General features: G+C 35.1%; 1 long non-coding RNA gene across 1 annotated transcript; it reads left to right on the plus strand.

The window, feature by feature from the left end:
- Positions 1-1,205: 1,205 nt before the first annotated feature.
- LOC108266287 (uncharacterized) lies at positions 1,206-2,059 on the plus strand. The gene is made up of 2 exons (XR_001812852.3): positions 1,206-1,464; positions 1,853-2,059. It is a non-coding gene; the product is annotated as an uncharacterized LOC108266287 (long non-coding RNA).
- Positions 2,060-7,610: the final 5,551 nt, after the last annotated feature.

Here is a 7,610-nt window from a genome sequence, read left to right on the forward strand (position 1 = left end):
ACTGAGAGGAGGACCACAATGATGACAATCCTGTCAGACGGTCTACTTGACTGAGAGATAAGCCTGATAGACTTGCCCACTCTCAGTTTGGAAACCCTCTGATATCAGTTGTTCAATCCCTATTCCAAGGCCTAAACACAGCTATTGTCAATTCATTGGTTGGGGTTGAAAATTTAGACAGTTTACCAACGTTATCATATAGTGAACCAAAGGTTGTTACCTGTCAACCATTAACATGTAATGGGACGTACATAAATTCAAGGGGGGAGGGTGTAGCCCACTAGAAAATGTATACAAATAAATATTTTAAAACCGAATTTAAAACAATATAGATTCTGTTGTGGATAAAAATGACATGAAATAAACACGAGGGAGACCTAGTATGAGTAATATGTAATTTTATTGAAAATTCACAGGACTGGTTGGATTCACACTTTAAGTAAAGCTGCATTGAGACAATGTCTCAAATTGTAAAAAGTGCTATACAAATAAAATTGAATTGAATTGAATTGAATAAAAGATCATTAAGAGTAACACACTATGGTTTATTAGTCACAGAGAAATATAAGACCTGAGGAGGGCAGGCTGAGAAACACACACACTCTCATACAGTCAAGGGCAGGCGTGCAGACATAACACACACAAAGGCCCCAACGCACACACATAACATTATGAGATAACAACATGAGACTAAGGTCTCTCTAAAAAATTTTCTCTCTCTCCCTCTTTCAATCCTAATGGTAGTCAGAAAGTCCTCTTTCAAAACATTATGGTAAATTTGATAAGCCTTTTTTTAAACATCATGGTAATGTAGATGAGCTCTTTTTAACCCTATTGGTATTGAAATCATAGTCTTTCTAAAATATATTAGTTATCTACTGTGTAAATACAGTATAAATACTGGAGCTCCAGGTGTCAGATCACTTCTGAGAATTCTCATTGGTGTGGATGTCGTGAGGTGGAAATAAAATCTGGACCCTTGCTCACGGCTGGTGTCTTTTTTTTTTTTTTTTTTTTTTTTTTTTCTATCTCCAACTGGGTTCACAGATGTGAGTATTTGCTTCTATGTTGAATTTTAATTGTCTTTGGGCAATAGGCTAAATTTGGGCCAGCATTTATTAAAAATAAATCAGAATGTAAACCACTATACTTTCAAATACGTTATTTGAACCAGTTAAAATGTTTCATGTAGATAATTTCGACCAATTAACACCATTCTACAGGTCCCGCCTTGATAGACAGGTGACAACGGGAGGGTTTTTTTTTTTTTTTTTACTGCGCAGACGGCACACACAGCCAAAGCGAGGAGAGAAAAGGAGACAGAAAAAAATAGAAAAAGCCCCAATTATAATTATATATTATAATTAACTGTTTGAAAGAGTGAGACCAAAAGTGGAAACAATACTACTGCCAGTTGGAGTGCTGAGGAACTTCAGTTTGTAGTTTTATCCAACGTGAAACCTGGTGAGTTAAGCTTAGAGTTAATTAGGTGCTGAGTGCTATGTTAATCTAATACAGCTATGACGCAGCATGTTGCATTTCTTTGTTATTTTCTTCTCTTTCATTTAGCCATGTAATGTAAATTCGAATTTAATTCCAATAGTATTTTGAATCACATTACTTCCGAGTTATTAAATTGTTAAATTGCATTGTATAAATGTGAGTTATATTCAGTTATGTCAAGTGTTAGTTGTTAACGTGTTTCAATGCACGTAGCTTTTGCTCCATTTTGTTGGAATTGTATAAAAAGGATACTGGCTGTAACTTATAATTTAAAAACACCGTGGTGTGTAATATGTATATATTTTGAACGTAGATTTAATTTTGTTTTATTCTGACACTGTTTATACAGGTCAGGTTTTTTGATTCCATGGGAGGAAGTTTACAACAATTTTTCAACAGTCTGATGGCGAGCCACCCAACCAGAACCACTGTGTCTTGAAGGACGGTATTTTTATTTTAAATTGTTTTGGTTTTTCTGCAAAGGACTACAAATGAAAATACTCTAGAGGAGTACCTTCATCCATAGTAAAAGAAATTGCAGAGACATTGAAAGACATTTTAAGTCTGGATGTGATTTTATTTTATTTAAGTTTTGTTATATTCTCTCTGTGTGTGTGTGTGTGTATATGTATATGTATATATATATATATATATATATATATATATATATATATATATATATATATATATATATATATATATATATGTGTATATATATATATATATATATATATATATATATATATATATATATTTATATATATATATATATATATATATATATGTATGTATATATATATATATATGTATGTATATATATAATATTTTATCTTAGGCTTAATTTATAGGGTGCACACTAGGGTATTATATATGTATTGTACATGTTTAATTTCTCTCACTCTAAATTATATATAAATCATTCTGTATTTACCTTATCAGTTGTGCTGTCACTGTTATTGTTTCAATCCACTACCTCCTACGTACCCTTTAGTCTTCTGAAATCTGGTCTACACATTATATACATAGTACATATTTAATATATGCTACATTACTACTTCGCAGTCATAATTATCTTTTTTCTCCCTCTCTCCTTTCGCCGAGCCCCACACGAATTTATGGAGATACTAGAGATCCAGATCCTTTCTGCCTCTGGATGGAGCTCAAATCTTCTTTAATTCCAGACTGCTGGGACTACGGCTGCTCTTAATGCCATACAGACTTCATATAAATCCATAATGAACTTTTTCACACTATCTGTTGTTACCCAGATGAGGATGGGTTCCCTTCTGAGTCGGGTTCCTCTCAAGGTTTCTTCCTCTTAAAACATCTTAGGGAGTTTTTCCCTGCCACCGTCGCCACTCAGTGGCTTGCTCAGTTGGGATAAATTCGCACCTTTAATATCTGTATACCATGTTGATATTTCTGTAAAGCTGCTTTGAGACAATGTCTATTGTAAAATGTGTTATACAAATAAAATTGAATTGAATTAGGGTTATTATTGGTCTAGGGTTACTGTTGTGCTAGAGTTAGGGTTTGGTTAGGGTTACTATAATGGAAGTGTTAGGGATTGGCTAGGGTTACGATAATGCGATTGTTAGGATATAGCTAGGGTTACAATTATGCAAGTGTTAGGGTTGGGCTAGTGTTACTTTTATGCTAGTATTAGGGTTGGTCTAGGGCTACTATAATGTGAGTTTTATGATTTGGCTAGGGTTACTATAATGGTAGGGGTGGCCTAGGGTTACTATTGTACTAGAGTTAGGGTTTGGTCTAGGGTTACTCTTATGCTAGGGTTATGTTAGGGTTACTGTCAGGGTTGGTCTGTTTACTATTATGGTAGGGTTAGGGGTGGGCTAGGGTTATTATTGTGCTAGAGGTAGGGTTTGGCTAGTGTTACTATAATGTGATGGTTAGGGTTTGGCTAGGGTTTCTATTTTGCTAGTGATAGGGTTGGTCCAGGCTTATGCTATCCTAACTCTAGCATAGCGTTAGGATTGGGTTAGGGGTTTTCTCGTGCTAAAGTTAGGATTTGTCTACGGGTACAGTAATGAGAATTTTAGGGTTTGGCTACGTTACTATAATGCGAGTGTTATTGTTGGGCTAGGGTTACTATTATGCTAATGTTAGGGTTTAGCTAGGGTTACTATTATGCTCGTGTTAGGGTTAAACAAGGGGTACTATTATACTAGTGTAAGGGTTGGACTAGGGGTATTATTGTGCTAGAGTTACGGTTTGTCTTGGGTTACTATAATGTTAGTTTTAGGGTTTGGCTAGGGTTACCATTATGCTAGGGTTGGGGTTGGGCTAGGATTACTATTATGCTAGTATAAGGTTTGGATAGGGTTACTGTAATGCTAGTGTTATTAGTTGGGCTATGACTACTATTATGTTATTGTTGTGGTTGGGCTAGGTTTACTATTATGCTAGAGTTAGGGTTTGTTTTGGGTTACTATAATGCTAGTGTTAGGGTTTGACTAGGGTTACTATTTTCTAGTCTTAGGGTTGGGTTAGGGTTACAATTTTACAATTGTTAGGTTTGGGCTAGGGTTACTATTGTGCTAGAGTTGGGGTTTGGCCGGGGTTACTATTATGCTAGTGCTTGAGTTGGTCTAGGTTTACTCTTATGCCAGGGTTATGCTAGAGTTACTCTTATGCTGGTGTTATGGTTGGGCTAGGTTTATTATTATGCTGGGATTAGGGGTAGGCTAGGGTTATTATTGTGCTAGAGTTAGTGTTTGGCCAGGATTACTATAATGAGTGTTAGGGTTTGGCAAGGGTTACTGTAGTGCGAGTGTTAGGGTTTGGCTAAGGTTACTATAATGTGAGTGTTAGGTTTGGGCTAGGGCTACTATAATACGTGTGTTAGGGTTTGGCTAGGGTTATTATTATTCTAGGGTTAGGATTGTGCTAGTATTACTATTATGCTAGTGTTAGGGTTTGGCTAGGGTTACTATTATGTGAGTCAGGGTTGGTCCATTCTGAGGTCCATCCTGTTCCTGAGATAGATCTACTGGTGTCTCGTGACCAGTTAGGGGCTGCTCAGAAATTAGACACTAGTGTTAGGGTTGGAATAGGGTTACTGTTAAGCTAGTGTCAGGGTTGGGCTAGGGTTACTATTATGCTAGACTTTGCCAGACTAGCCAGGTTTGGCTAGTGTTAGAGAGAAGGAATCTCAGATTATGTCCTTCAGTCCTCCGTCAGCTTTACAGCCTTTTTATTTCTCTTAACTCTTAGTTCTGTGCTGCTATGAGCTAGAAAGTGTGGTTGACTGTAGAGTGTTCAGGTGCCTGGAGAGACTAAATGAACACACACACTGACACATGTTCGTCTAGAACAGGAGTATTTATACACATAGCTAAGCCTAAGCAGCAGTGCGTGGGCGGGTTTCTACTTATACAGGTGCTAGACAGATTCATACACAGCACACAAAAATAAGTCTTTTCAAGGTATAGAAAATACATGTCAGCTATAATAAAGGATTTCAGTTGATCAGCTTATTCAGAGGTAATAAAGTGAATACATTTATCATGGGTATTTGATAGCACAGAGACACACAAACAGTAACTATACCCCAGTGTTCCCTGTATCTAAGGTGTCTTAATAGCAGTTCATAATATCAGAGAGTACATGATATAAGAGAATTTCTTTCACCTAGGATTACTATAATGTGATGGTTAGGGTTTGGCTTGGGTTAGTATAAAGCTAGTTTTAGTTTTTGGATGGAGTTACAATAATGCTTGTGGTAAGGGTGGGCTAGGTTTTCAGTTGTGCTAGTGTTAGGGGTAGAATAGGGTTACTATTATGCTAGTGTTACGGGTTGGCTAGAGTCATTATTATCCTTTTGATTGGATTGGGCTAGGGCTGTGATAATGTGAGTGTTTGGGTAGGGTTACTATAATGCGAGTGTTGGGGTTTGGCTGGGGTTACAATAATGTATATGACTCACTATGAGATGTTTCACTTGTTTATGACCTAATTTGATATATTTCACATGTTTATGACTTAATATGATACTATGACATGTTTCACGTTTATGACTTAATTTGAGATAGTTCATTGTTTATGGTTTAATATGATTCAGTGACATTTTTATGACTCAGTATGATGTTTTACATGTTTATGACTTAATTTGAGATGTTTCACATTTTTATGATTCAATATTATTCTATGACATGTTTATGACTAATATGAGTGTTACGATATGAGAGTGGGACTGGAAGTAAGTGCAGGATCAAATTCTTTGACCACTACAGTCAGCGTACAAGAAAACGGGAACCAAGGTCTGAACATGAACTCAAACTGAGGTAAGAAACTTAGAACAAGACTTGGAACCGCTACCACTTATCACAATTACCCACTTAAACCAATACTCATCTGTCACTTAACTATGGCCTGAAACAAGAAACTAGATATGGCAATCATTTAACTAGAACTATGGTATGATACAAGAAACTAGACATGGCAATCGTTTAACTAAGACTATGGCATGAAACAAGAAACCAGCACATAACATGGAAACATTACCACGTGGCACCATTACCCCAATCGGCATATAATACAGCGCAAAGTGCACAGCAGCGCAAGGGGTTTAAATAACAACTGTGATTACCTTGAGTGCTGACAGCTGGTACCAATCATTACACGCCCTTGAAAATCAACCAATGACTGAACAGGGTGGAAAGCAAACAGAAACAAACGCACATGTTCTTTGTAAACAAAGTCTCTATGTAAAGCGCGTGAATGTACTCGCTCTGATTCGTGCACGCGCGCGCTCTCCGGCTCTATGTGCATGTCGTCACCGCAGCGCCATCTGCCAGCGAGATCGTGACAGAGGGATGTTTCACTTGTTTATGACTTAATTAGATACTATGACATGTTTCGCATTTAATGATGTTTAACATGTTTTTGACCTAATTTGAGATGTTTGACATCTTTACTACTTAATATGAGATGTTTATGATTTAATATGATTCAATGACATGTTCATGAGTGAATGATGTCTTTCAGATGTTTGACTTAATATGATACCATGATGTTTCACATGTTTATGACTCAATATGAGATGTTTCACATATTTACGACTTAATATGACGTTTCACATGTTTATGACCAAATATGAGATTTTTGACTTGTTTATGACTTAATATGATACTATGTTTCACATGTTCATGACTTAATTTGAGCTGTTTCACATTTATGACTTAAACAAGTGAAACATCTCAAATTATCATTTAAAATGATTCAATGACATGTTTATGACAATGTTTAACATGTTTATGATTTAAAATGAGATGTTTCACGTTCATAATTTAATGATTCAATCACGTTTAAGACTTGATATGTTTCACTTGTTTACGACTTAATGTTTCACATATTTGTCTCAATATGATACGTTTCATTTGTTTATGACTTAATTTGATACTATGACATGTTTCACATTTAACATAATTTGAGATGTTTCACATGTTTATTATTTAATATGATTCAGTGACATGTTCATAAGTGAATGTCTTTCACATGTTTATGACTTAATTTGAGATGTTTCACTTGTTTAAGACTTAATGTTTCACATAATTATGACTTAATATGATTTAATGGTTTATGACTCAATATATGTTTCACGTTTATGACCAAATATGAGATTTTTCACTTGTTTGTCTTAATATGAGATGTTTCGCATATTTACAACTTAATATGATACTATGACATTTTTAAACATATATTAATTCATAAACTTGTCATAGTATAATATTAAGTCATAAACAAGTGAAACATATATTACATCATAAACGTTACATTATAAACAAGTGAAACAACTCATTAAGTCATAAACGTCAGAATCATATTAAGTCATAGATATGTGAAACGTATATTAAGTCATAAACGTGAATTGAATATATTAACTTGCATGACGTACTCTTATGACATTTTTCACGTTTATGACATGATACTACAATACGTTTCACATTTTTCTGACGTAAAATTTTACGAAACATGATTGTTTACAATGTATTATATTCATATATATTGTATAATTCATAATATGATAACGTGTGAAAATGAATGTGTAGAAAGTTAGTTTTCATCAAATGTGCCCTGCACTGGGT

The sequence above is a fragment of the Ictalurus punctatus genome, chromosome 6, assembly GCF_001660625.3.
Source record: "Ictalurus punctatus breed USDA103 chromosome 6, Coco_2.0, whole genome shotgun sequence".
NCBI classification, from domain to species: Eukaryota; Metazoa; Chordata; class Actinopteri; order Siluriformes; family Ictaluridae; genus Ictalurus; species Ictalurus punctatus.